Source organism: Schistocerca nitens, chromosome 6, assembly GCF_023898315.1.
Source record: "Schistocerca nitens isolate TAMUIC-IGC-003100 chromosome 6, iqSchNite1.1, whole genome shotgun sequence".
Classification (NCBI taxonomy): Eukaryota; Metazoa; Arthropoda; class Insecta; order Orthoptera; family Acrididae; genus Schistocerca; species Schistocerca nitens.
In genome coordinates, this window is record NC_064619.1 from 191,865,852 (window position 1) to 191,884,353 (window position 18,502).

Sequence of the window (18,502 nt, forward strand, 5' to 3'; positions counted from 1 at the left end):
GAGGAGGAATGCGTACCATCACGTTTCCGATTTTGGTAAAGGACGGATTGTAACCTATCGCGATTGCGGTTTATTGTATGACGACATTGCTTCTCGCGTTGGTCGAGATCCAATGACTGTTAGCAGAATATGCAATCAGTGGGTTCAGGAGGGTAATACGGAACGTCGTGATGGATCCCAACGGCCTCGTATCACTAGCAGTCGAGATGACAGGCATCTTATCCGCATTGCTGTAACGGATCGTGCAGCCACGTCTCGATCACTGAGTCAACAGATGGGGACGTTTGCAAGACAACAACCATCTGCACGAATAGTTCGACGACGTTTGCAGCAGCAGGGACTATCAGCTCGGAGACCATGTCTGCGGTTATCCTTGACGCTGCATCACAGACAGGAGCGCCTGCGATAGTGAACTCAACGGCGAACCTGGGTGCACGAATGGCAAAACGTCATTTTTTCGGATGAATCCAGGTTTTCTTTACAGCACCATGATGGTCGCATACGTGTTTGGTGACATCGCGGTGAACGTACATTGGAAGCGTCTATTCGTCATCGCCTCTTGTTCGCAATGACGGCACTTTGAACAGTGGACGTTACATTTCAGATGTGTTAATACCCGTGGCTCTACCCTTAATTCGATCCCTGCGAAACCCTACATGTCAGCAGGATAATGCACGACCGCATGTTGCAGGTCCTGTACGGGCCTTTCTGGAGACAGAAAATGTTCGACTGCTGCCCTGGCCAGCACATTTTGCAGATCTCTCACCAATAGAAAACGTCTGGTCAATGGTGGCCGAGCAACTGGGTCGTCACAATACGCCAGTAACTACTCTTGATGAACTGTGGTATCCTGTGCAAGCCTCTTCATCTCCCAGTACTTACTGCAAACTACATCCTTCTGAATCTACTTAGTGTATCCATCTCTTGGTGTCCCTCTACGATTTTTACCCTCCATGCTGCCCTCCAATGCTAAATTGGTGATCTCTTGATGCCTCAGAACATGTCCTACCAACCGATCCCTTCTTCTAGTCAAGTTGTGCCACAAACTCCTCTTCTCCCCAATTCGATTCAATACCTCCTCATTAGTTATGTGATCTACCCATCTAATCTTCAGCATTCTTCTGTAGCACCACATTTCGAAAGCTTCTATTCTCTTCTTGTCTAAACTATTTATCGTCCATGTTTCACTTCCATACATGGCTACACTCCATACAAATACTTTCAGAAACGACTTCCTGACACTTAAATCAATACTCGATGTTGACAAATTCCTCTTCTTCAGAAACGCTTTCCTTGCCATTACCAGTGTACATCTTATATCCTATCTACTTCGACCATCATAAGTTGTTTTGCTCCCCAAATAGCAAAACCTCTTTACTACTTTAAGTGTCTCATTTCCTAATCTAATTCCCGCAGCATCATCCGACTTAAATCGACTACATTCCACTATCCTCGTTTTGCTTTCGTTGATGTTCATCTTATACCCTTCTTTCAAGACAACTGTCCATTCCGTTCAACTGCTCTTCCAAGTCCTTTGCTATCTCTGACAGAATTAAAATGTCATCGGCGAACCTCAAAGTTTTTATTTCTTCTCCGTGGATTTTAATACCTACTCCGAACTTTTCTTTTGTTTCCTTTTCGGCTTTGTCAATATACAGATTGAATAACATCGGAGAGAGGCTACAACCCTGTCTCACTCCCTTCCTAACCACTGCTTCCCTTTCATGTCCCTCGCCTCTTATAACTGCCATCAGCTTTCTGCACAAATTGTAAATAGCCTTTCGCTACCTGTATTTTAACCCTGCCTCCTTCAGAATTTGAAAGAGAGTATTCCCATCAACATTGTCAAAATCTTTCTCTAAGTCTACAAATGCTAGAAACGTAGGTTTGCCTTTCCTTAATCTTTCTTCTAAGATGAGTCGTGGGGTCAGTATTGCCTCACGTGTTTCAACATTTCTACGGAATCCAAACTGATCTTCCCCGAGGTCGGCTTCTATCAGTTTTTCCATTCGTCTGTAAAGAATTCGCGTTAGTATTTTGCAGCTGTGACATTAAACTGAAGGTTCGGTAATTTTCACATCTGTCGACACCTGCTTTCTTTGGGATTGGAATTATTATATTCTTCTTGAAGTCTGCGAGTATTTCGCTAATCTCATACATCTTCCTCACCAGATGGTAGAGTTTGGTCAGGACTGGCTCTCCCAAGGCTGTCAGTAGTTCTAATGGGATGTTGTCTACTCCGGGGGCCTTTTTTCGTCTTAGGTCTTTCAGTGCTCCGTCAGACTCTTCACGCAGTGTCATATCTCCCATTTCATCTTCATCTACATCCTCTTCCATTTCCATAATATTCTCCTCAAGTACATCGCCTTTGTATAGACTCTCTATATACTCCTCCCACTTTCTGCTTTCCCTTCTTTGCTTGGAACTGGGTTCCCATCAAAGCTCTTGATATTCATGCAAGTGGTTCTCCTTTCTCCAAAGGTCTCTTTAATTTTCCTGTAGGCAGTATCTGTCTTACCCCTAGTGAGATAAGCCTCTATATCCTTACATTTGTCCTCTAGCCATCCCTGCTTAGCCATTTTGCACTACCTGTCGATATCATTTTTGAGACGTTTGTATTCCTTTTTGTCTGCTTCGTTTAGTGCATTTTTCTATTTTCTACTTTCATCAACTAAATTCAATATTTCTTCTGTTACCCAAGGGTTTGTACTAGCCCTTGTCTTTTTACCTACTTGATCCTCTGCTGCCTTCACTATTTCATCCCTCAAAGCTACCCATTCTTCTTCTACTGTGTTTCCTTCCCCCCTTCCTGTCAATTGTTCCCTTGTGCTCTCCCTGAAACTCTGTACGACCTCTGGTTCTTTCAGTTTATCCAGGTCCCATCTCCTTAAAGTCCCACCTTTTTGCAGTTTCTTGTACCGTACAGTAATATAATTTTGCAGGTGGATTCAGTGATATATGTGGATACTGTCTCCGAAGTATGGTGGGAATAGCGTCAGTAGTAAAGAAGTAAAATAACGTAGATTCTGAAGTTTAGCCACATGAACAGTGAAAATGTAGTAAGCGATCAACATTTTTCCTTCCACCATTTTGTGGGAGCTGTTAGCGAGAAAAAGTTTCGTAGAAGCTTCAAGTTATATGTGAAGTCTGTTGGAAGTCGCTAAGTGTCATCATTTTCGTATAATGGATGCACAAATTTGGAATATTTGAGCGCCATCAGCTTCAAGACTGATACTCTGTTTCGAGTTGTAATACTTACAGTGTTAAACTTAACTTACTCTAAATGAGTAGTTGATGGTAACATGTCAAAGTTTTAAAGTCGCTCAATAATTACGCGCGATATAGAAAATAAACGTTTTATTTTCCCTGGAAGCCGTTAGAAAGGGCCACCGGCAACAAACGTTTAGGATGAACACCCAAAAACGGATTTGATATTATTGACTATCGTAGAGACCGTTGCTTCGCTCGATTAGGCGGTATGGCCTGCAGGGATTTTTTTTGTTTTTATGTAATCAAATTTTTTTGTTGTTTACAAATTCTAACACCTTCTAAGTTGTTCATATTAATTAAGGCCATATAAGCATGGTATTTTCCGAATATACTTCTGAACAAAAAGGGATTGTGGTAGCTAGAGTCAAAATTCTCTTTTAGTCATGATTTTTGCGTTCTTGTTTAGATATTTCCCTAGCAACTTTCATCCCCTAACAATTGTTTCTTTATATTTAACCGACAAGTGAAACACTAGCTTTCATAAATCTAGATTTTTTTTATTATATAGAAATATCTCCTTACAAGTGTTCATCCCCTATTCCACTTCCTCTGGGGTTCATTTCCAGAAGCACTGAAACAGATATTTCTTTTATCTGTAACAGAGACGTTAAAACATTTGTTATAGATTTAGCATTAAAAATCCTTTGCTACCTCTTTAGTAATTATTTCTTTAAAAAATGAAACTTTCAACCACTATTTGACGCCCTTAGTGGTTGAAATTCCAAAAGAGGTTGCAACATGTATTTTTTATTTTCTGACTGAGAAACCAAATACCAGTTTTCGTAGTTCTAGCTTCAAATTTCCCTTAGTAGCAACATGCTTTCAAAAAGCCTTTCATCCCCTATTTCATGAACTTAGGAGTGGAACATCGTACAATCCTTTCTTAAACAATACCTACAGTATGTACACCCTCCCGAATTTTATGTTTCTGTACTGTACTTAGCAGTATAAGCTAGGTGATGATGAGTTAGTGAATTAGTATGACGGCATTTCACACCCTAGGGGTTGAATTTCCAGTAACACGGGAACACACATTTTTATCATCTATAACAGAGAAGCAGAATCATATCTCCCATTTCATCTTCATCTAACTCCTCTTCCATTTCCATAATATTGTCCTCAAGAACATCGCCAATGTATAGACCCTCTATACTCCTTCCACCTTTCCGATTTCCCTTCTTTGCTTAAAACTGGGTTCCCATCTGAGCTCTTGATATTCATGTTGTGGTTCTCTTACTCTCCAAAGGTCTCTTTGATTTTCCTGTAGGCAGTATCTATCTTACCCCTAGTGAGATAAGCCTCTACATCCTTACATTTGTTCTCTAGCCATCCCTGCTTAGCCATTTTGCACTTCCTGTCGATCTCATTTTTGAGACGTTTGTATTCCTTTTTGCCTGCTTCACTTGCTACATTTTTGTATTTTCTCCTTTCATCAATTAAATTCAGTATCTCTTCTGTTACCCAGGGATTTCTACTGGCCCTCGTCTTTTTACCTACTTGATCCTCTGCTGCCTTCACAATTTCATTCCTCAAAGCTACCCCTTCTTCTTCTACTGTATTTCTTTCCCCCATTCCTGTCAATTGTTCCCTTATGCTCTCCCTGAAACTCTCTACAACCTCTGGTTCTTTCAGTTTATCCAGGTTCCATCTTCTTAAATTCCCACCTTTTTGCAGTTTCTTCACTTTCAATCTGCAGTTCATAACCAATAGATTGTTTTCAGAATCCACATCTGCCCCTGGAAATATCTTACAATTTAATACCTGGTTCCTAAATCTCTGTCTTACCATTATATAATCTATCTGAAACCCTTTAGTATCTCCAGGGTTCTTCCATGTTTACAACCTTCTTTCATGATTCTTGAACGAAGTGTTAGCTATGATTAAGTTATGCTCTGTGCAAAACTCTACCAGGCGGCTTCCTCTTTCATTTCTTAGCCCCAATCCATATTCACCTACTACGTTTCCTTCTCTTCCTTTTCCTACTACCGAATTCCAGTCACCCATGACTATTAAATTTTCTTCTCCCTTCACTACCTGAATAATTTCTTTTATCTCATCATACATTTCATCAATTTCTTCATCATCTGCAGAACTAGTTGGCATATAAACTTGTACTACTGTAGTAGGCGTGGGCTTCGTGTCTATCTTGGCCACAATAATGCGTTCGCTATTCTGTTTGCAGTAGCTTACCCGCCCTCCTATTTTTTTATTCATTATTAAACCTACTCCTGCAATACCCCTATTTGATTTTGTATTTATAACCCTGAATTCACCTGACCAAAAGTCTTGTTCCTCCTGCCACCGAACTTCACAATTCCCACTATATCTAACTTTAACCTATCCATTTCCGTTTTTAAATTTTTTAACCTACCTGCCCGATTAAGGGATCTGGCTTTCCACGCTCCGATCCGTAGAACGCCAGTTTTCTTTCTCCTGATAACGACATCCTCTTGAGTAGTCCCCGCCCGGAGATCCGAATGGGGGACTATTTTACCTCCGGAATATTTTACCCAACAGGACGCCATCATCATTTAATCCTACAGTAAAGCTGCATGCCCTCGGGAAAAATTACGGCTGCAGTTTCCCCATGCTTTCAGCCGTTCGCAGTAGCAAAACAGCAAGGCCGTTTTGGTTATTGTTACAGGGCCAGATCAGTCAATCATACAAACTGTTGAACCTGCAACTACTGAAAAGGCTGCTGCCCCTCTTCAGGAACCACACGTTTGTCTGGCCTCTCAACAGATACCCCTCCGTTGTGGTTGCACCTACGGTATGTCTATCTGTATCGTTGAGGCACGCAAGCCTCCCCACCGACGGCAAGGTCCATGGTTCAGGGGCGGGGGGGGGGGGGGGGGAGGGGGGGGAGCTTCAAATATGAAAATCAGAGCTGAACCATGTAATTGACAATTCATTACAGTTTCTACTGCGGATGATCTATTATGATTAGTTTTGTTACCAGTTATGCTGGTAATCAGGTACCGAGTCGTTGTTGGTGAGCAGGTATGGTTGGTAACTGCGGATCGTGTTTGTATAGAACGAGATGCAACGAATTATTGTGCATCATGTGGAATAACATAGAGCGGACTTAATGCAGTAAATTTATGTTGCAAAGGTTCAGCTTTCGTGAGGTGCGCAAATTCGCTCGTAATGGCATGTGGTTGGCGCAAAAATCGACGCGTCAGCAAACTAACCTCCTTCCAATTTTAATCTCACTGAAAAATAGAAATCTTTCACATCACTGGTGACAAGAGCAGCAGGAGTGCTCTTTAAATAAAAGACAGACGAAAATGAGATTATAATTATTATTATCCAACTGTCTGGATATAATCACAGTGGTGCTTGCATGCTAAGCTGCTGCAAGAGAGAAGGCTAACAGTGAAGAAATGGTGAATACTATCAGCGCTTGCTGCAGGAATGTAACAGCAATACCTTAGTCTGGCATGGGAATATTTGCTTACATCCATAAGCAACGTTAAACACAAGACCACAGGGCTTCACCACTGTAATCAGAAGACCGCGAGGCAAGGTGCAGCTCCTGCGCTATTGCGGAGTCCTGCTGCAGAATTATGTCTGTGGGTGGTCCACGCGCCTCTATGCTGGCAAGGAAGCTCTCGCGTTGACGTTATGCCACAACATTTGCTATCCAAGCTACGTCATCCACAACGCTCTATGCTGGCAACGAAGCGCTCGCGTGGAAGTTATGCCACAACATTTGCTATCCAAGCTACGTCATCCACAACGCTTTTGAATAGTTTAGTACATGATACAAAAGAATTATCTCGGAAGCGCACCAACGGTAAGTAGCCACAAATGCTCATCTGAACGAACAACCTGTACCTAGGCACCACATCTGAAAGATGAGGATCTCACGAGCCTCATAACCTCCACACAGATCACAGCTGGTTATCAGCTCATCTCAGCACTTAGACAAACGCTGTAATTTGATATGAGATGTTGTTTCCGGTATTAAATTTATGAGGTACAAGGCAGTTGGTTCAAATGGCTCTGAACACTATGGGACTTAACTTCGGAGGTCATCAGTCCCCTAGAACATAGAATTACTTAAACCTAACAATCCTAAGGACATCACACACATCCATGCCCGAGGCAGGATTCGAACCTGCGACTGTAGCTGTCACGCGGTTCCAGACTGAAGCGCCTAGAGTCGCTTGGCCACAGCGGCTGGCGATGGTGCGAAAAAAGAGGAAATAGGAATCGATAAGGAAGACATAAATATCTATTATTAGAGAAGATGCTGAAAAGTATTATTAGCTTCTGATTTCATGGAAAAGTATCCTGTCTCTGAAAGAGACTTGTAGCACAAAACTTTTGAGTAAATACAGTATTTTTCATTTGATTTCTGAGATTCATTCTGAGAATAAATATTCATATCCTTGTTATACGTGATTCATGACCAAGACAAGGAATTATTGAGTTGTTTCTTACTTCAGATCCATTGTGAAATCCATGATTTTTATGGGTATGCTGTTGTCCAGGAGTTCATCAGCCTACGATTTTCGTCATTATCTTGCTTCGGGGAAATTATTCTCCCGTTCTTACCTTTAGCTTACACCAGGATCCACGACTCAAGAAACAGTTATTTAGAGCACGTCGTGCCACTCTCGCGCAAAGTGTGAATTGAGAAGACGATCATTACATGAAAAATAAATTCCATACGTGAATTGGAGGGACAGGCTCATGACGTGTAGGAAAGGCTTAAATGGGGTAATGCTTTTCATTCCTGAGCTACAAAACGATGTCCACAGCGTGTGACCAATGTGGGACCCACCTGAAATACGGCCACGCAACGAACTTGTGACGTCACACTAGTCGCCTTGTCCATCACGCTAAGCAAATGCTTGGCTCCATGTATACTCATCGATATGTCAGTGAAAAGATAGCCACTAACGGTCTTAACTTTGATATGTGCTGTCAAGGGCTTCCATGTAATTAAACTCGTAGGTAAGAATTATTAACTTAGTGTGAAATAGTTACTTTACTCGATCACCCCCGGAGACGGCTGCAACCAGTCATAACACCTACGGGGTCACGTGCTGTGACATATATTCTGCGGCCAGTCTTGGACCAAAGAATGTGACACAATCCGAAGGCAGGCAGGTGTATTTGAAAGGATGTGTGAGTTACTGCGAAAGAGTGCTGAAATATGTGACAGAATGTGTGGTAACTACATGCAGTAATGCCTGTGATGTTACACGAACTATCGTTTACCAAATTTTCTTCTGGTTTTGGCCAGTACTACCTCCTGTAGGAATACGTGACTTTTTTCTTATCTCCAGCACTTTTATCAGTGTATCTTCTTGTTACACGTGAAATGTAGTGACACAGCCGACCAACAGTGATAACTCTCTGAGTATTTTAAAAAGTTTTGCTGAGGCACAATTGCAACATTATTCCTGCAGGGTGGCTCACCACCTTCCTGCTTCCTAAAAGTCTTTCAGTTTCGCTTCTGGATGTGTGGATTGGACGAGATGGTCTGATTGGGTAAGTATCAAGACCATCCCACCTCACGCCATTAGACTTCTCCCAATTGTAAAGGAACAGTCACTCCTACCCTGAGATACATACCTACATTACATGAATGCATACAAATGGCTCTGAGCACTATGGGACTCAACTGCTGAGGTCATTAGTCCCCTAGAACTTAGAACTAGTTAAACCTAACTAACCTAAGGACATCACAAACATCCATGCCCGAGGCAGGATTCGAACCTGCGACCGTAGCGGTCTTGCGGTTCCGGACTGCAGCGCCTTTAACCGCACGGCCACTTCGGCCGGCTATGAATGCATACACAATGCATTTGAAAATATCGCCGTCGTGCACATAGGGCGAACATGGAGAGACACTGTAACGTTCTTTATAAATTTTGAAATACTTAAATGAATGCTTGCACTGGGGATGCATACAAAACTGGAGTTATAGTGTAGCGTGTTGTAACTGCAAGTGGTGTGCTTACTCTGTGTTATTGTTAGCAAAAGTTTATACGAACTGATTGGGCAGTAAAAGTCCCACTACCAATAAAGAGATACAGTCACTGCAAAATACATTCAGCCATGTGGGTACGGAATCATCTGGCCCTGTTCAAAATTCATAACTTTGGTTCCTGTGCATATTACAAATAAATAAAATTATCATATCTCTAAAGCAGCAACGGTGGATCGAGTTATTTTCTGCTCTCTCATGAAGAAGAATAAAATATACTAACTACATGCTCAGGGATGTGGAATGTTGACCATAATACTTTGAAATATACGTGAAATTCTCTTGGCTGATGAAATGAAAACAAAGAAAAATTGGATGTATTAAAAAACATATGACCTAGGCAGGGAGGCGGCAGTGATTTAGATCAATTACTAACACTGACTTTTTCAGTACTGAAGTTGTATTCGAAGTTAAGTTTGGCTTTTATAAACATCTGAAAATTGAAATTACTCAGAAAAAATACATCCTTTTTTATTAAATGAAAAACTTTCTTTGCTGATGTAGTCACAAACAATGAGATTTATACATCAAGTATTAGCTAACATCACTAAAAATCATTAAGACAAATCATCAAATTGCATAACCCTGTGTTAACAAATCTTAGGGAAATATCTAACTAGGCTATACATCAAATCTGTTTACGTACATTTTGGAGTTACTCAACATAGAAGTCACTGTTACCAATTATCAGCCAACTCATTTACACTAACGAGCTGGCAAAAAGAGAGTAATAAAAAGTTTACTTATTTACCTATGAACCGTCAATTAGGGCGGTTCGCGAACAACAACTCAAGTACACATGTAATTCCAAAAACGTTATCGTGGCAGTGGGGGCCAGGAGGTGCTGGTGAAATAACACACACTGCTAAGATTATCTTTTTATTTTAAAAGGCTTTCTCAATAATAAATTTTCAATCCGGCATTTAAAAAAAAACAATTTCAAAAACAAATTCGAATAGCTGACAAATTTTCTTTATGAAAAGGAAATTGCCAGATATGACATTAACAACTTCCCAATTGTAAGATTCTAGCTTGATATATATATAAGACAACAATTAAAAAAACTCTTTTAAGTAGCTTGCAAATTTTCTCTACGTGAAGGATTTTGCAAGGTTTGACATTAACAATAAGAAGATTTTAAACGCGTTATATCAATAAGGGAACAGTTCCAAAAACGCTTTAAGTAACTAGCTTGTACTAAGTTGTATTTGTTACAAGATAAATGAGAATAAGCCAGCACACAAACCTTCACATTAAAGACAGTTCCCAAAAAATAAAAAAAATAAAAAAATTCCCTTAGCTCGGTGAGGGAGTGACACGAGTAAAGGGGCCCAAATCACAATAGGTTGAATAGTTACTGGTGGTCTACAGGGCCACAGCAGATCAGCCCCAAAACTTCCATTACTAGCTGCCACTTCTCCGAGTTACTCAAAACCATAAGATGTAGCAATGGCGGGGCCTGCACAGACTCCGAACCACAGAGACCCGCGATACCGACCCTAAATCACCCAAACGAGGTGTGAATGAAAACGGCCCAACCAAGAAGCAATTACCACATTCCCGCAGACAGGCAAACGAAAACTGTGGTGCGACGACCCCAAAAAAACCACTGGTGAAGAAACTCATACACTTCACTAGAACTTGAAAACCTTCTCTAAACAGTACTCAACTTCTCACACTCCACCCCAGCGCCGGGAACACGTCGCACTTCCAAATGCTCGTCAGAGCCAACCGCTGCCAGTGGTTTCAACGGCCGACAAGAAGACATACGGTCCCACGTGCTGATCTGCACCACGGCTTCCAAGCTTCATAAGCCACGTACATGCGGGTGAGGCAGGCTTAGCCCCTGACAGCCAAGAGGTCGGGCAAAGCACGTGGCGAGCAGTTGACGACCCCCAACAGCAGGGCCCCGCTCGCGGCACCACCTCTCTCGGTCACCGCCCAGTACGTACTGCCTGGATCGTCACGCGACCGTACCCTTGCTCCACCTCCCGCCAGAGGGCGGTAGCGATCCACAAAGCGCGCCAAAGCGAAAGCGCCACCGCAAACAATAGACGTGAAGCGAAAGCGCTCCGCCTGGTTCCCTTTTCGAAGAGCCGGACACAACTACGGCTCAACCTTAACTGCGAGATGACGTCTTCTTCCACATTTATATTTCCAATACTACATGTAGTCGTAAAGCTTCTTTGTGATACCAGTCCAGTAATCCTTTCTTGTCAAAACTAAATTTACATTTCATCATTTCACTTTACATTCGACTATAAAATCATTAATAATTTTAACTACCTTCTTTACGTGCAGTGTAACACAAAATATAGGTATGAGAACCGGCCGCTATCGACAGGGGATCTCAAGTTGATTCCGTATTTCTAGATTTCCGGAAAGCATTTGACACCGTTCCTCACAAGCGACTTCTAATCAAGCTGCGGGCCTATGGGGTATCGTCTCAGTTGTGCGACCGGATTCGTGATTTCCTGTCAGGAAGGTCGCAGTTCGTAGTAATAGACGGCAAATCATCGAGTAAAACTGAAGAGATATCAGGTGTTCCCCTGGGAAGCGTCCTGGGACCTCTGCTGTTCCTGATCTATATAAATGACCTGGGTGACAGTCTGAGCAGTTCTCTTAGGTTGTTCGCAGATGATGCTGTAATTTACCGTCTAGTAAGGTCATCCGAAGACCAGTATCAGTTGCAAAGCGATTTAGAAAAGATTGCTGTAAGGCGTGGCAGGTGGCAGTTGACACTAAATAACGAAAAGTGTGAGGTGAGCCACATGAGTTGCAAAAGAAATCCGTTGGAATTCGATTACTCGATAAATAGTACAATTCTCAAGGCTGTCAATTGAACTAAGTACCTGGGTGTAAAAATTACAAACAACTTCAGTTGGAAAGACCACATAGATAATATTGTAGGGAAGGCGAGCCAAAGGTTGCGTTTCATTGGCAGGACACTTAGAAGATGCAACAAGTCCACTAAAGAGACAGCTTACACTACACTCGTTCGTCCTCTGTTAGAATATTGCTGCGCGGTGTGGGATCCTTACCAGGTGGGCTTGACGGAGGACATCGAAAGGGTGCAAAAAAGGGCAGCTCGTTTTGTATTATCACGTAGTAGGGGAGAGAGTGTGGCAGATATGATACGCAAATTGTGATGGAAGTCATTACAGCAAAGACGTTTTTCGTCACGGCGAGATCTATTTACGAAATTTCAGTCACCAACTTTCTCTTCCGAATACGAAAATATTTTGTTGAGCCCAACTACATAGGTAGGAATGATTATCAAAATAAAATAAGAGAAAAGAGAGCTCGAACAGAAAGGTTTAGGTGTTCGTTTTTCCCGCGCGCTGTTCGGGAGTGGAATGGTAGAGAGATAGTATGATTGTGGTTCGACGAACCCTCTGCCAAGCACTTAAATGTGAATTGCAGAGTAGTCATGTAGAAGTAGATGCAGAAAATTTGTACGTTATAATCTAACACTTACAGGATGTACAGAGCACACCACAAAAACTGCCTACTGCATCCTCTTTCGCTCACAGACTGATACACACTCACAGCTGTGTGCCACGCACTCTCTTACACCAACGCTACAATGTCAGTCCAGAAGCGGTATCTTTGGTTCAGCGGCCGTTCAAATTCGGAGAGCTCGTCAGAGACATACATCGTTTACAATGTAATAGTTTCATTTTAGTTTACATTAGTATCATTACAATATTCGAGTGCCACATGTTAGTGTACCCCAGTAGACTCCTCTGAACACTGAACATTGATGGACACTGTCTGTGCCAGTAAGCGAGGACCCATTGACCCGTATGAATAACGAAACACGACTTTATGAGTTATGTTGTCACATGTGAAAAACGAGAGGTTATTATCCAGTTTAACTGTGAAAATAATTTATGGAATACCTGTATAATGACGAAATATTCGCTTCTGCTTCATACAATAAATTTTCTGGATTAAATCCGAGAAACATTTTCTCTTATTCGTTTTGAGGCTACATTCTAAAAGTCCCCCTAAGCTACTTTCTGAAAGTTTCTTTTTAAAGTCACATACATACGCAGACTGAATAGACTCTGGCAGAGTTTCCGTTAAGGAAGCGGCCGAGAGAGCGGGGAGGACGTAGGCTTCGTGGCGCGCTGCCTGCACAAGTCGGCAGCCACGCGCCTGCGCGTTGCCAGCGAATGCTAATGCAATGTTTGGATAGCGGCCAGGTCTCGCTCTCCCCGTTATTGGTTCATAGTTCGTTCTCCGCGTCACCGGGGAGCTTCGGGTTATTATACTGTTCAAATTATTCACGATAATGATTGTAAATACAGCCGGAGTATTTACTAGTGGGCATTAATAATTACGCTAAAACCGTGCGGTATGGGCGGCGAACGCGTGTGCGATGGGATGACCAGGCGTCGCCTGTCTGTGTGTGTGTGTGTGTGTGTGTGTGTGTGTGTGCGTGCGTGTGTGCGCGGTACACGTCCGTGTTATGTGTGCAGACGCGATGTCACCGCAGCCGCGCCCGCCGCATGGATTACCGAAACCTCCACCGCGACACATAAACATGGCAGCTAATTACACGCTTCTGCTCGGCCGGTCGGCCTGTCGTCGATTCCCAGCTGCCTGTCTGCGCTCTTGCCCCGCGCCAAACCCAGCTCCCAGATGCCTCGAACACCTCAGTTACGTCCACCTGAGAACAGTGTTACACACTTTTGTAAGACAACGTCGGAGGCACAAATATAGAATGAGGTGTGTCTCACCAAGAGGAAGACGCCTGTTCACATGGATACAGTCACTGCGATATAAATGTATGTGATCTCATTACGTAACAGTTTCATTTCAATTTCACTGCATTTATTACCACGTCGTAATACAAAATACTTAAAATAGCTTTGAAACCACGACTTCAGTCACCATTGCAACGGTACTTCTCAGTAATCTAGATCGTTCTGACTGGCGACGAGTTTGCAATATATTTAATACTCTCCATCTCAACAATAGTATCCGGACACTTCTCAGTGGGCATTATTATGAAGTGTGTCCAGTCATCTTTCTTATGACGGCTCCTACGCTAGTGGAGACAAAAAATTGGTTCAAATGGCTCTAAGCAGTATGGGACTTAACATCTGACGTCATCAGTCCCCTAGACTTAGAACTACTTAAACATAACTAACCTACGGACATCACACACATCAAAGGCCGACGCAGGATTCGAACATGCGACCGTAGCAGCAGCGGGGTTCCGGACTGATGTGCCTAGAACCGCTCGGTCACATCGGCCGGCGAAAGGAGGCTATAAGAAAAAAAAATGGTTCAGATGGCTCTGAGCACTAGGGGACTTAACATCTAAGGTCATCAGTGCCCTAGAACGTAGAACTACTTAAACCCAACTAACCTAAGGACATCACACACATCCATGCCCGAGGCAGCAGTCGAAACTGCGACCGTAGAGGTCGCGCGGTTCCAGAGTGAAGCTCCTAGAACCGCTCGGCCACACAGGCCGGCAGGCTATAAGATGAACATCAACAAGAGTAAATCGAGGATAATGGAATCTAGTCGAATTAAATTAGGAGTTGCTGAGGGAATTAGATCAGGAAATGAGACCCTTAAAGTAGTACATGAGTTTTGCTATTTTGGGAACAAAATAACATGATGGTCGAAGTAGAGAGGATATAAAATGTAGACTGGCTATGGGAAGGAAAGTGTTTGTGAAGAAGAGCAATTTGTTAACATCGAGTACAGACTTAAGTGACAGGAAGTCTTTTCTGAAACTATTTGTATAGAGTGTAGCCATGTATGGAAGTGAAACATGGACGATAAACAGTTTAGACAGGAAGAGAATAGAAGCTTTAGAAATAGAGAACCCGAGGCCCCAACAGCTCCACTCAATGCTCAAAAGGGAAAGTACACTGAATAGGACAGTGTCGAGGTCGATATACATGACACTGATGCGTCTGATGTACGCATCTCCCGTCTGGGGATACGTTGCTCCTACACGACTGCGCCGTCTGCAGATCATACAGAACGAAGTGTTACGCATCATTAGCAACGCTTCACGCTGCACGCGCACCGTGGATCTTCACTATAAATACCGCCTTGAAACCGTCAAGGATGTATTCGAAAACCACGCCACACGACTATACAGGAATACCAGACAATCTAACAGTCCTTTCATCCTTACTCTGGAAAAGTATGATCAGAACCGTAGGTGGAAGAATTGGCGGCCAAAGACGCTACTAGGTAGGGCATAACCACCTATGGCAAGCTAACATACACCCAGAAGCGACAACGTCGTCAAGCCCCTGCAAATCACTAACGTCGACTGGATATGCCAGCTGCTATTAAAGCCGACCAACAGGCTACAGCAGGGAAACCGACGAGCTCGCACACTGACGCACAAACAAATAGCCAACATAACCCTACACTGTGAATCTGATATATGACTTATCGGACACAGAACGATAATGAACAAAACTGTTGTAGGTATACTGACGCTGACCGAGAAATGAAGAGCGGCAACCTGCGGCGGCCGCCGAGTAACAGCACCACCACAACGCCATTGGTATCGACGTGCATGATACCCACCACTAACAAAGCCTAACCTTGAATGATCTGTCGCAGGCAGCAAGAAAACCGCTACTGCTCTTACAAGACGACCCTACTACCGCAGAGGTTTTTTTCCCTTGGCTCTTGCCTTCGCAATTTTTCCCCCTCTGCCCTTCAAACCGCTATCCTTCGTTCCACTTTCGACCCAATCTAAAAAAAAACTAGTGTCACGAGAGGTGCACGTGGTCTGTCGGTATATAACGAGGCAGAATGATTCGGTCAGGGAAGCTCTGCGACTCCGAACGTGGACTAGTCACCGGATATCACTCGAGTAACAGGTTCTTCAGCGACATTCAAACACTTTTAAAGCTGCCCAAACCTACTGTTGGTGATTGTGAGGTGGAGACTACAAGGAGTAATCACAACTATACAAGACTAGGCAGGCTTCATGTGCCGACGGACAGGGACCGTCGGGCCTTGCGGAGGGTGGTCGCAGGAAAAACAGTCGACGCATAAACTCAGTGAAAGCAGTCACTCGTAAGTTTCTTAAGCACTGTACATAGAGAGTTAAAGGCAACGGGGTTCAGCGGTCGAGCTGCTCCTCAGAAGCCTCTCGTTTTTGCAGTCAGTGATAAGTGGCGCTTCAGTTGGTGTAAAGAGCAACGCCACTGGTCAATGGATGACTGGAAACGAATTATTTGGAGCGACTGATCACGGAACCCCAGTGGTCATCCAGTGGAAGGGCTTAGCTGGGGTGAATTCCTGGAAAACGTTACCTGACGTCATGTCTAGTCGCAATAGTGGAGTTCAGATGGGTCAAATGGATCTGACCACTATGGGACTCAACATCTGAGGTCATCATTCCCCTAGAACTTAGAACTACTTAAACCTAACTAAGGACATCACACACATCCATGCCCGATCAGGATTAGAACCTGCGACCGTAGCAGCCACGCGGTTCCGGACTGAAGCGCCTAGAACCGTTGGACCACACCGGCCGGCAATAGTGGAGTACGGCGGAGGTGGCGTCGTAGTATGGGAGTGTTTCCAATGGTAAGAGTGTGGTCCCCTTACTGTAGTTAAGGAAGGGTATGACCAGATTTCACAACATTGTGTACCGCGTGCAGTAGACAAACAGTTCGGAGACGAAGATTGTGACAGCGTGAAACTGTACTCTGTCATAAGCTTGCACCTATTAATCAAGTGCTGTAGACAAAATCATCTCTGACATGGATTGGCCTGCCGATCTGAACTCAGTGGAACACCTTGGGGTGAGCTAGATCGTCGATTTCGCTCCAGACGACAGCGTCCATCTTAACCACCTTCCCTGGTTTCGGCTCTTCAGAAATGGTTCAAATGGCTCTGACCACTCTGGAACTTAACTCTGAGGTCAACAGTGCCCTAGAACTTAGAACTACTTAAACCTACCTAAGGACATCACACACATCCATGCCAGAGGCAGGATTCTAACCTCAGACCGTAACGGTTCCACGGTTCCAGACTGAAGCGCCTAGAACCACTCGTCCACAAAACCAGAAGATATTACTTGTTGGATGTATTTAGCGTAGCAGCAATAATACGTAATTATTTTTGTAGGTAATATAATGGTATAGGGGCATCATACTTTAGTACACAGAGCTTGCACCACTGGCAGCAACAGTGACCGTAACACAGTAGGACATCGAGAGAAACTGAGCCTGGGTACGAGATACGGGTACATCGTTCCATGCTGCTAAACTCTGAGCATGTTATTTTAAATTGCTGCTAACCGCGGTAAAAATTCCACATTTTCAAAGAAATGGCCTGCACTGGCTGCAGAATACGTTTTATTAACCGTCACGATCGGTTTCGCGTCAATTAAAGATGCAACCTCAGGTGACAAAGATTCAAGGCCTTTAGACGATGACATGCAGCTTTACTGTATGATTAAATGATGATTGCGTCCTCTTAGGTAAAATATTCCGGAGGTAAAATAGTCCCCCATTCGGATCTCCGGGCGGGGACTACTCAAGAGGACGTCGTTATCAGGAGAAAGAAAACTGGCATTCTACGGATCGGAGCGTGGAATGTCAGATCTCTTAATCGAGCAGGTAGGTTAGAAAATTTAAAAAGGGAAATGGATAGGTTAAAGTTAGATATAGTGGGAATTAGTGAAGTTCGGTGGCAGGAGGAAGAGGACTTTTGGTCAGGTGATTACAGGGTTATAAATACAAAATCAAATAGGGGTAATGCAGGAGTAGGTTTAATAATGAATAAAAAAATAGGAGTGCGGGTTAGCTACTACAAACAGCATAGTGAACGCATTATGGTGGCCAAGACAGACACAAAGCCTATGCCTACTACAGTAGTACAAGTTTATATGCCAACTAGCTCTGCAGATGTTGAAGAAATTGATGAAATGTATGACGAAATAAAAGAAATTATTGAGGTAGTGAAGGAAGACGAAAATTTAATAGTCATGGGTGACTGGAATTCGTCAGTAGGAAAAGGGAGAGAAGGAAACATAGTAGGTGAATATGGATTGGGGGGAAGAAATGAAAGAGGAAGCCGCCTTGTAGAATTTTGCACAGAGCATAACTTAATCATAGCTAACACTTGGTTCAAGAATCATAAAAGAAGGTTGTATACCTGGAAGAATCCTGGAGATACTAAAAGGTATCAGATAGATTATATAATGGTAAGACAGAGATTTAGGAACCA